Source organism: Streptopelia decaocto (genome assembly GCF_964273445.1).
Source record: "Streptopelia decaocto genome assembly, contig: HAP1_SCAFFOLD_854, whole genome shotgun sequence".
Classification (NCBI taxonomy): Eukaryota; Metazoa; Chordata; class Aves; order Columbiformes; family Columbidae; genus Streptopelia; species Streptopelia decaocto.
In genome coordinates this window covers 28,227-39,415 of record NW_028116250.1, presented here as the reverse complement: position 1 = coordinate 39,415, position 11,189 = coordinate 28,227, and the positions used below count along the sequence as shown (strand labels likewise).

General features: G+C 55.8%; 2 long non-coding RNA genes across 2 annotated transcripts; both read left to right on the top strand.

Annotated features, from left to right (window-relative positions):
- On the top strand, nucleotides 1-1,017 carry LOC309452294. The gene is made up of 2 exons (XR_014186525.1): nucleotides 1-224; nucleotides 335-1,017. It is a non-coding gene; the product is annotated as an uncharacterized lncRNA (long non-coding RNA).
- A 7,074-nt stretch (nucleotides 1,018-8,091) lies between these two features.
- Nucleotides 8,092-9,128, top strand: LOC309452291. Its single transcript, XR_014186522.1, has 2 exons — nucleotides 8,092-8,330; nucleotides 8,441-9,128. It is a non-coding gene; the product is annotated as an uncharacterized lncRNA (long non-coding RNA).
- Nucleotides 9,129-11,189: the final 2,061 nt, after the last annotated feature.

Here is an 11,189-nt window from a genome sequence, read left to right as displayed (position 1 = left end):
GGAGGAGGCGATGGAGGTGGATCCGCCTCAGGCGGGGCTGCAGGGGCCCTCCAGCAGCACGGCCGGACTGCCTGCGGCGCCGTGGTGCCCGAAGCGCCGCAGGACGGCCGGGGGCTCTCCCAGAGCCCCCAAACAGGCGCCTGGCCGCAAGCGGCGCCGCCCCCGCAGCCGCCGCTAGCCACCTCCGGGGATGGGCCGGACCAGCAGCCGCTCTGGAGCCACAGGTGAGCCCGGCTTCCCAGCCCGCACCCCCGGCCCTCATGCCGGGGCATCTCCTCTGCCCTGGGGCCTGGGGAAGAGGCGAGGAGACTCGCTGCCATCTTCTGCTCGGCAGCCCCAGAACACCGGGAGTCCTCGGGAGCCACCAGACAGCGGGGGACAGCGCCGCAGACCCGAGGACAGCGCTGGAGGCGTTTGGGCACTCTCCCGAGGCCGGGAGAGGGCTCCAGTTCAAGGTAGGCTAGGCTAGGATAGGCTAGGGTAGGGTAGGATAGGGGAGGGCTTGGGCAGGTCCTGGGAGGCGTGAGCAGCCTGTGGGACAAGGAGCCAGGTCTGGCTCACATGCTCAGGGAACAGCCGATCGCCAGCACTGGGGTCAGGAAGGAATTTTCCCCCGGGGCAGATTGGCCCTGGTCCCCGGGGGTTTTTTGCCTTCCTCTGCAGCATGGAGCATGACCACTTTGCAGAGCTCCTCTGGGCCCTTTTGGCTCGGTTCCTGCCTGCTGCTCAAGCACCAGGAAGATGGGCTCTCGTGCCCTGCAGCTGGGGGGAGGAAGGCTTTTTTTCCCCCAGGTGGGACAGCAAGCGTCTCCGGGGGTTTTTTGCCTTCCTCTGCAGCGCTGAGCACGGCCCCTTGCCACGGCTTCTTTGGGCCATTTGGGCTGGGTGCCTGCTGCTCCACGAGGCGGCCCTACACTTAGCTAGAACAGCGTAGAACTAAGCTAAGGAAGGCTAAAGAAGTGCAACCAACTAACCAGCCTTCAAGAAGAGAAAATAAAATTAAAATAAACACTTGTATCCCTTGTGTTTTGTGTCCTTGAAAGTGTTTTGGAGACGGGAGGGGGGGAGAAGGGGAGAGGCGGGAGGGGGGGAGAGGCGGGAGGGGGGGAGAAGGGCACGGCTGCCCTGAACCCATCACCCCCTAGAGATGAAGTCCAAGGGAGACACCACTCAGCTGGCAAATATTCCAAAACCACGTTTTGCTCACAGATCTTACAGCAAGTTTTGCCTCCGCAAACAAAAGATTAAACAGCAACAACAAGCAGAAATAATACTCACAAGTCTGAAACATCTTCTACGGGATTTTCCCGTACCGGCCGACACCGCCGGACCCGGCGGGCACACCCGCTGCCCCTGCTCCAGCTGCCCGCCAAGCGGCGGCGCCGGCCGCGCCACCCACGCGTGCCCACGAGCGGCCTCGCCCTCCCCGCCCGCCCGCCGGGCACAAGACGGACCCCAGCGCAGCCCCGCCCGGGCACCGGGACAGCGCGGAAGCGTCGCGGCGCCGGTTACCGAGCGGCAGCAGCAGCAGCAGCAGCAGCAGCTGAGAGGGGCTGCTGCTCGCCTTGGCCGCCATGCTGGACACAGACCCGACCAATCGCTACCGCCTCCCGCAAAGACCGGCCCAGCAGCCCCGACGAGCGGATGGCAGAGCCGTCGCTCCTCGGCCCCGCCCCGTGTTCCGGCAAAGGCGGGAACGAGCGGGAGTCCCGCGGTTTGGCTGCTCCCGAGAGAGACTTGGAGGGAAAACTCTTCCCGCCCCCTGTCCCTTCTTCTCCGGCCGGGCAGCTTCCTGGAGCTGCCGCCGCTACAACCGCTGCCGACAGCCCGGTGGCCCCGCTGTGCCAGCCCACCCTTACGTGGGGCTTTTTCTTGTGCGTGGAGTGTCCGGTGGAGACTTTTCAGTGCTGTGTGTCACAGCTGGTTTATGTGCTGATTTTTCTCCCACCCTATTTTCTCATTAACTCACAAGAAGGTTGTTGCAAGAAGGATTTCTGGAAACGCTTCAACACCCATAGAAGTGGCTTGGAGCCAAAAAAGCACTGTCTCCTCAAACACGGTTTGCATTCTTAACACTACAGCACTCTTTAGAAAATCGGTATTTCCACTTCTACAGCCATTGCACATTCTGTGGCGGGTCAGAGTCCAGAAGCACCGAGCCTTCCTAAGCTCTGTCCTCTGCCTCGGAGGGTGACGCTCCCTCCAGAAACGCCCCCACCTCTCAGAGGAGGGACAGCTGCTGCTGTCCCGGGGCTGCAGGCTGGACTCTCAAACGAGCCGAGTTCCCAGGGCACTCCCAACAACTCGGCTCTCGGCTCCTGGAGTGAAATGCAACCTTTGCAACCACCTGATGCCGCTGCCCTGCTGGGCTGGGCACAGGAGCCCCTTCGCCGTGAGCAGGGCAGGGACATGCAACGCTGGGCTTGACTCGCTGCGGAGCTGCAGGGCTGGTGTGTCATCCTGCAGCAGGGGGGGATGAAGTGCCAGCGGGGGCAGTGACAGTGACTGTGCCAGTCAGCGCGCGCAGGCGACAGGAACAACCACGAAGCCACTAATGAAAGAAATGCAAAGAGTACAGCACGGGAAAGAGCACTGGATCAGCACCCGGTGGATTGTCCCTTTGTTTTTTGTTGACTATCAGTGTTCTTTATGGAATTATTGATTTCTTTTTACTGATGTATGGCTGGTCATTTTAATACGTTTGGGGATATTTTGGATATTAGTTTTCCTTTCTTTTACAAGGGGAAAATGGTGTGGGACAAATTTTTATTCAGACATGGTATAGGACTAACACTGTTTTTGCCAGTGCCTAACCAGACTCTATTGAATGGAGCTTGGGACTTCGTAACAGGGCTGTAGGAAGAAGTACTGGAAGTAAGGCTGGACTGGCAACAAATCCACACTGTGTTTTGGCAAAAAAGGGACACGGTTAGGCTGATTACTCCCCTGTCTTGTAGACGACAGGGACTGATTTGGGGCCAGCACCCCAAAGGCTTCCTCCCAAGGGTGCTGGGCGGAGTTGGGGTGGGCGGGGCTGCACACGCCTGGCTCTGTCACCCCCGTGTCACAATGCCAGCACCCGGCAACGCAGCACTCACAATGCCCGGAGCAGGATCAAAAGGAGCAGCCGGGTCCCGTGTCCACTGCCAGAGCCGGCCCGGGGGCAGCCCCAACACATCCCACAGGAAGCACTTGAGGAGCTGGTGGAATCACAGGGCAGGGGCTGAGGGAGGAAGAGCTTGCATGAGGCTGCTGGAGGTTCTCGACTGCAAGGTGATCTGCTGGCAGGGCCACCTTCCAAGCTCAGCTCATGGATGGAAATCCTTTTGAGCTGGATAGCAGTGGAGAGACCAAGGGAATTTCTTCTGTGCTTGGAACACCCACTGGTGTCCCACCAGGCACAGGAAGGAGTCTTGCCCCCAAGGTCCGTCAGCTCAGAGGCATTTGGGCACTCTCGGAAGTCCAGGAGATGGCTCCAGCTCAAGGGAGGACAGGATAGGGCTTGGGCAGGTCCTGGGAGGCGTGAGCAGCCTGTGGGACAAGGAGCCAGGTCTGGCTCACATGCTCAGGGAACAGCCGATCGCCAGCACTGGGGTCAGGAAGGAATTTTTTCCCCCGGGGCAGATTGGCCCTGGTCCCCGGGGGTTTTTTGCCTTCCTCTGCAGCATGGAGCATGACCACTTTGCAGAGCTCCTCTGGGCCCTTTTGGCTCGGTTCCTGCCTGCTGCTCAAGCACCAGGAAGATGGCCTCTCGTGCCCTGCAGCTGGGGGGAGGAAGGCTTTTTTTTCTCCCCGCCAGGTGGGACAGCAAGCGTCTCCAGGGGTTTTTTTGCCTTCCTCTGCAGCGCTGAGCACGGCCCCTTGCCACGGCTTCTTTGGGCCATTTGGGCTGGGTGCCTGCTGCTCCACGAGATGGCCCTAAACTTAGTGAGAACAGCCTACCCAAACCAGCATAGAACAACTCACCGAAAACAACCTTAAAGAACCTAAACCAATCTGCCTTAAAATACTTCAATCAGCCACCAACAACCTAAGCAGAACCTTAAACAATCTACAACAAATTACCTAAACCAACCTACACCAAACAAAAGAAACCATCCTAAACCCCCTAAAACAAACCTACCCAAACCAAATGATCTAAAAAATCCTACCTAAAACAATCTAAAACTACAGAAACCGGCATTTCTCAGCCAACCTTAAGCAACCTGTAACCAAACAAGCTAAACACACCGAAACCAACCAATCTTAACCTAAAACAACCATTAAACAATCTCACACAACTTCAAAACAATCTGATCAAGGCTAAAACTACCTAAAACAACCCATCTAAACCAACCTCAAAAATATGAAACCAAATGACATAACCTGACCAAAATGACCTAAAGCAAACAACCCAAAGCTAAACAGAACCACTGAAACCAGCCTACAATCACCAAGCTAAAAGCCATGCCGTGTCTCACTTGGATGTGTCTGCAGTCTTGGAAGCTTGACTACCCCAGGTTCTCCTGCTAATGGACCCTGAGCTTGTTTGCAGGTTCTCAAGCACAGCGCAGCTACCGTATCCCCTTGACCTAGCAGTGGTTCGCCTCTAGCGGGGAAGGTCGTCCTCTTGGAGCAAGGCAGGGAAACACGGGGAGCAGGGAAGGAGGAAGGGGACATCTGCTGAGACAGCAGAAACAGCCCAATCGAGCCTGGTGATTAGTTGCGGGACACAGGTCCCAGCGAGATTGCAGTCACATCCAAATCACCCAGACACAACCTAAAACCAACAAAACACAATGTCAATCTAACCAAACCACCTAAAGCACCCTCAACAACCAATCTAAACCACCCCAACCTGAAGGAACCCATCTTCAAAACATGCAACGGAAATAACACTGCCTAAAACAACCTACCAAAAAGTAACTAAAGCAACCTAAACCAAACCACCTGAACCAACCTCAACAGAAACCCTTCAAGCAACCTAAACTATGCAAACCAAACCTGCCTAAACCAACCTACCTGAAAACACAGACACCCACCAACCCACCTAAACTGCCTACTGAAAAGAAACAACCTAAAATAACCAACCAACCAACCAACCAACTTCAAATCATCTAAACAAACCTAAACCAAAGTACTGAAAACGGCCTCAACGAAAACAGCTTCACATACGCCACCTACAACAACCAACGGAAGACACTTTCAACCAAAAATCACCTACATCAAGCAACCTGAACCCACCAGCCTCCAGCAAACAGCCTCTCACAACCACCCTCAAAGAACCTGCCTCCAACCAACCTCAAACGACCGCAACAAACTGAACCAAGCTACTAAAACCAGAAACCTAAACCAAACTAACACAACCAGTGCTAAAGAATCGGCAGAAAACAGCACCAACCAAAGAACCCAACAAAACCAAGAAAAATAAACCTCCGAAGCCAAACAACATAGATCAGCGGTAAGAAAATCACATCACACAACCTAAACCAACCCACCTGAACTAACCAACCCAAACCAAGCTAAACCATCAAACCTGAAACAAGCAATCTAAGACCGCCAACCTAAACCAAGCTTCACAAACCTTAACCTAAAACAACCAGCCTGCAGTGACCTATGAACACACAACCTACCAACAACGTCACACGCTGTCAAACAACCAGTCTCAAAAAGCCTACCAAAACCAACTCATAGAAACTGACCTAAACCAACCAAATGAAACCAACTTAAAAGAAACCAACAAAACCAAAACAACAACAACAATAGAAACAACATCAACAACAAAAACAGAACACCAAAGAAGGTAGAAAGAAACAGGCAAAACCCAAACAAGTCACAGACAAAGAAGGTAGATGTAGGAAACAGCATGCAGAGATGTTGCATGGGGACCCGGTGCTTTGGAGCAGCCACTGGTGTCCTGCCAGGAACAGGAAGGATTCGCAGCTGCCACTCGGCACCTCTCCCTGCGGGCAACACCAGCGCCTGGCAGGGACCAGAGCGCTTCTCGTGCACCCTGCCCAAGAAGCACAGCAGCCAAACAAGGTGCGCAAGGCAAAACATCTGCTTGTCATCGCTACATGTGATGCTTTGCAAAAGACCCCACAGTACCACATACCTCTTCTTTTGTGCACCGTCAGTCCCGCGCCTCATTCTCAAGGTTCTCCCTCTTCAGGAACCAGGGAAAGCTTGGCCTCTATTCCTGATGCTGCTCTCTGCAGCTCTGGGACTTGCCTTTGCCAGCCTGCAAGGGCTGTTGTTTCAAGCTAAACTGAAGAATGCATCAGCCTGCTCCTGGCTACACGTGGGCTTGTGTTAAGGATTGTGAGCGTTGGCTCTGAAAAAGAGTGAGAAACAGAAATGACATGAAATAACAACACATGAAAAAACATAAAATGAAGTATATTAAAAAAATAATAAAATAAAATAAAATAAAATAAAATAAAATAAAATAAAATAAAATAAAATAAAATAGAAACACTTGTACCCATTGCGTTTTGTGTCCTGGAAAGTGGTTTTTAGGGAAGAGTGAGGGAAGAGTGAAGGAAGGGGGAGGGAAGGGGGAACGGCAGGGGGGAAGGGAAGAGAAGGCAGAAGAGAAAAGAAAGCCCTGACAGAGCCCTGAGGGCTCCATACCTGAAATTGTGCGGGTTTCACTGAAAGTGAACTCATTTTCTTCATGGAGTTAGAAACCTTTCTTTTTCACGGATCGCACAGTCATTATTTGGAATTAGTTTGAGAACACAAGATAACACCCCAGCACAGAGCTAATGTTTTTCATTGCTCTGGTCTGAGAGCCAAGGACATTCTGACTGCTCTGCCCACAGATGTGACGTATCGAGGAAGGGGGGCAGAGATGGGACAGAGCTGGACTGACATCCAGGCTGATGGATAAGAGTATTTCATCCCATTAGCGTCACGGTAATTACTGAAGGAGGGAGGGGATCTTTCTCACTCTCTCAGGCGTGCAGTGCAATCTCGATAAACTGGCCACATGCGTCAAGAAAGCTACCTGGCAACCAAACAGATCCATTGCACTCTTGTGCTCAGCACATCAAGATTTGCCCTCTAAGTCTCGGCAATTTCTTGAATATCACCAATAATCAACACAGGTTTCAAACAGCAACATGGCATGACAAAATAATACATACTTCTCTTTAAGTCCACTCCTTTTTTTCATCTTTGCCTAGACCTTCGGGAAATGTCAAACCAAACTAACTACTGAGCAGTTCAACACACAACCCACGCAAAATAAAGGCTACCGATTAGGAACCCGATGACAAGTATCAGTCGTGCAACTGCTACTCTATGGCACGGCTGCCCTGAACCCATCACCCCCTAGAGATGAAGTCCAAGGGAGACCCCACTCAGCTGGCAAATATTCCAAAAACGCAAACACGTTTTGCTCACAGATCTTACAGCAAGTTTTCCCTCAGCAAACAAAAGATTAAACAGCAACAACAAGCAGAAATAATACTCACAAGTCTGGAACTCACAAGAGGGTTGTTGCAAGAAGGATTTCTGGAAACGCTTCAACACCCATAGAAGTGGCTTGGAGCCAAAAAAGCACTGTCTCTTCAAACACGTTTTGCATTCCTAACACCACGGCACTAAAGAAATATCAGAATCCCTTAGCAGAGTAGAATTCTGCAATCCAACTCTCAGGTTTGTCGTGCTGGTAAAACATATTGTCCAAAGATCTGCAGCTGTTGCTCTTTCCTTAAGACAAAAGGCCAAGGAGTCCGTTCCGCCAGAGGCAAACCAAATCCAAGCACTGACAGGACTGCAGAGCAAAATGGCCCCGCAATGGGGCCTCGTGGCCCTGGGGCCGCCATGCCGGCCACCGCAGCGTCCGTTGGGGCCGCCACGAGCCCCTGTGATGGCAGTTGGAGCCCAGCTGTGCCAGCCGCGACGTGGCTCCGAGTGAAGAGGCCGCAGACAACAGCGCCGGAGAGACCAGAAGAAGGAAGAGGAGGCTCAGGGACCCCCCGGGATGGCTCCGCCGCCCAAACAACGGCGGCTGCCTGTCCGGAGCAGCAACACCGCCCACAGGCAGGAGGAGCCAATGGAGGTTGACCCACCCCGGGAAGAGGCGGAGCCCATGGAGGTGGATCCGCCTCGGCAGGAGGAGGAGGAGGCGATGGAGGTGGATCCGCCTCAGGCGGGGCTGCAGGGGCCCTCCAGCAGCACGGCCGGACTGCCTGCGGCGCCGTGGTGCCCGAAGCGCCGCAGGACGGCCGGGGGCTCTCCCAGAGCCCCCAAACAGGCGCCTGGCCGCAAGCGGCGCCGCCCCCGCAGCCGCCGCTAGCCACCTCCGGGGATGGGCCGGACCAGCAGCCGCTCTGGAGCCACAGGTGAGCCCGGCTTCCCAGCCCGCACCCCCGGCCCTCATGCCGGGGCATCTCCTCTGCCCTGGGGCCTGGGGAAGAGGCGAGGAGACTCGCTGCCATCTTCTGCTCGGCAGCCCCAGAACACCGGGAGTCCTCGGGAGCCACCAGACAGCGGGGGACAGCGCCGCAGACCCGAGGACAGCGCTGGAGGCGTTTGGGCACTCTCCCGAGGCCGGGAGAGGGCTCCAGTTCAAGGTAGGCTAGGCTAGGATAGGATAGGGTAGGGTAGGGTAGGATAGGGGAGGGCTTGGGCAGGTCCTGGGAGGCGTGAGCAGCCTGTGGGACAAGGAGCCAGGTCTGGCTCACATGCTCAGGGAACAGCCGATCGCCAGCACTGGGGTCAGGAAGGAATTTTCCCCCGGGGCAGATTGGCCCTGGTCCCCGGGGGTTTTTTGCCTTCCTCTGCAGCATGGAGCATGACCACTTTGCAGAGCTCCTCTGGGCCCTTTTGGCTCGGTTCCTGCCTGCTGCTCAAGCACCAGGAAGATGGGCTCTCGTGCCCTGCAGCTGGGGGGAGGAAGGCTTTTTTTCCCCCAGGTGGGACAGCAAGCGTCTCCGGGGGTTTTTTGCCTTCCTCTGCAGCGCTGAGCACGGCCCCTTGCCACGGCTTCTTTGGGCCATTTGGGCTGGGTGCCTGCTGCTCCACGAGGCGGCCCTACACTTAGCTAGAACAGCGTAGAACTAAGCTAAGGAAGGCTAAAGAAGTGCAACCAACTAACCAGCCTTCAAGAAGAGAAAATAAAATTAAAATAAACACTTGTATCCCTTGTGTTTTGTGTCCTTGAAAGTGTTTTGGAGACGGGAGAAGGGGGGAGAAGGGGAGAGGCGGGAGGGGGGGAGAAGGGGAGAGGCGGGAGGGGGGGAGAAGGGGAGAGGCGGGAGGGGGGGAGAAGGGGAGAGGCGGGAGGGGGGGAGAAGGGGAGAGGCGGGAGGGGGGGAGAAGGGGAGAGGCGGGAGGGGGGGAGAAGGGGAGAGGCGGGAGGGGGGGAGAAGGGGAGAGGCGGGAGGGGGGGAGAAGGGGAGAGGCGGGAGGGGGGGAGAAGGGGAGAGGCGGGAGGGGGGGAGAAGGGGAGAGGCGGGAGGGGGGGAGAAGGGGAGAGGCGGGAGGGGGGGAGAAGGGGAGAGGCGGCAGGGGGGGAGAAGGGCACGGCTGCCCTGAACCCATCACCCCCTAGAGATGAAGTCCAAGGGAGACCCCACTCAGCTGGCAAATATTCCAAAACCACGTTTTGCTCACAGATCTTACAGCAAGTTTTGCCCCAGCAAACAAAAGATTAAACATCAACAACAAGCAGAAATAATACTCACAAGTCTGAAACATCTTCTACGGGATTTTCCCGTACCGGCCGACACCGCCGGACCCGGCGGGCACACCCGCTGCCCCCGCTCCAGCTGCCCGCCAAGCGGCGGCGCCGGCCGCGCCACCCACGCGTGCCCACGAGCGGCCTCGCCCTCCCCGCCCGCCCGCCGGGCACAAGACGGACCCCAGCGCAGCCCCGCCCGGGCACCGGGACAGCGCGGAAGCGTCGCGGCGCCGGTTACCGAGCGGCAGCAGCAGCAGCAGCAGCAGCAGCTGAGAGGGGCTGCTGCTCGCCTTGGCCGCCATGCTGGACACAGACCCGACCAATCGCTACCGCCTCCCGCAAAGACCGGCCCAGCAGCCCCGACGAGCGGATGGCAGAGCCGTCGCTCCTCGGCCCCGCCCCGTGTTCCGGCAAAGGCGGGAACGAGCGGGAGTCCCGCGGTTTGGCTGCTCCCGAGAGAGACTTGGAGGGAAAACTCTTCCCGCCCCCTGTCCCTTCTTCTCCGGCCGGGCAGCTTCCTGGAGCTGCCGCCGCTACAACCGCTGCCGACAGCCCGGTGGCCCCGCTGTGCCAGCCCACCCTTACATGGGGCTTTTTCTTGTGCGTGGAGTGTCCGGTGGAGACTTTTCAGTGCTGTGTGTCACAGCTGGTTTATGTGCTGATTTTTCTCCCACCCTATTTTCTCATTAACTCACAAGAAGGTTGTTGCAAGAAGGATTTCTGGAAACGCTTCAACACCCATAGAAGTGGCTTGGAGCCAAAAAAGCACTGTCTCCTCAAACACGGTTTGCATTCTTAACACTACAGCACTCTTTAGAAAATCGGTATTTCCACTTCTACAGCCATTGCACATTCTGTGGCGGGTCAGAGTCCAGAAGCACCGAGCCTTCCGAAGCTCTGTCCTCTGCCTCGGAGGGTGACGCTCCCTCCAGAAACGCCCCCACCTCTCAGAGGAGGGACAGCTGCTGCTGTCCCGGGGCTGCAGGCTGGACTCTCAAACGAGCCGAGTTCCCAGGGCACTCCCAACAACTCGGCTCTCGGCTCCTGGAGTGAAATGCAACCTTTGCAACCACCTGATGCCGCTGCCCTGCTGGGCTGGGCACAGGAGCCCTTCGCCGTGAGCAGGGCAGGGACATGCAACGCTGGGCTTGACTCGCTGCGGAGCTGCAGGGCTGGTGTGTCATCCTGCAGCAGGGGGGGATGAAGTGCCAGCGGGGGCAGTGACAGTGACTGTGCCAGTCAGCGCGCGCAGGCGACAGGAACAACCACGAAGCCACTAATGAAAGAAATGCAAAGAGTACAGCACGGGAAAGAGCACTGGATCAGCACCCGGTGGATTGTCCCTTTGTTTTTTGTTGACTATCAGTGTTCTTTATGGAATTATTGATTTCTTTTTACTGATGTATGGCTGGTCATTTTAATACGTTTGGGGATATTTTGGATATTAGTTTTCCTTTCTTTTACAAGGGGAAAATGGTGTGGGACAAATTTTTATTCAGACATGGTATAGGACTAACAC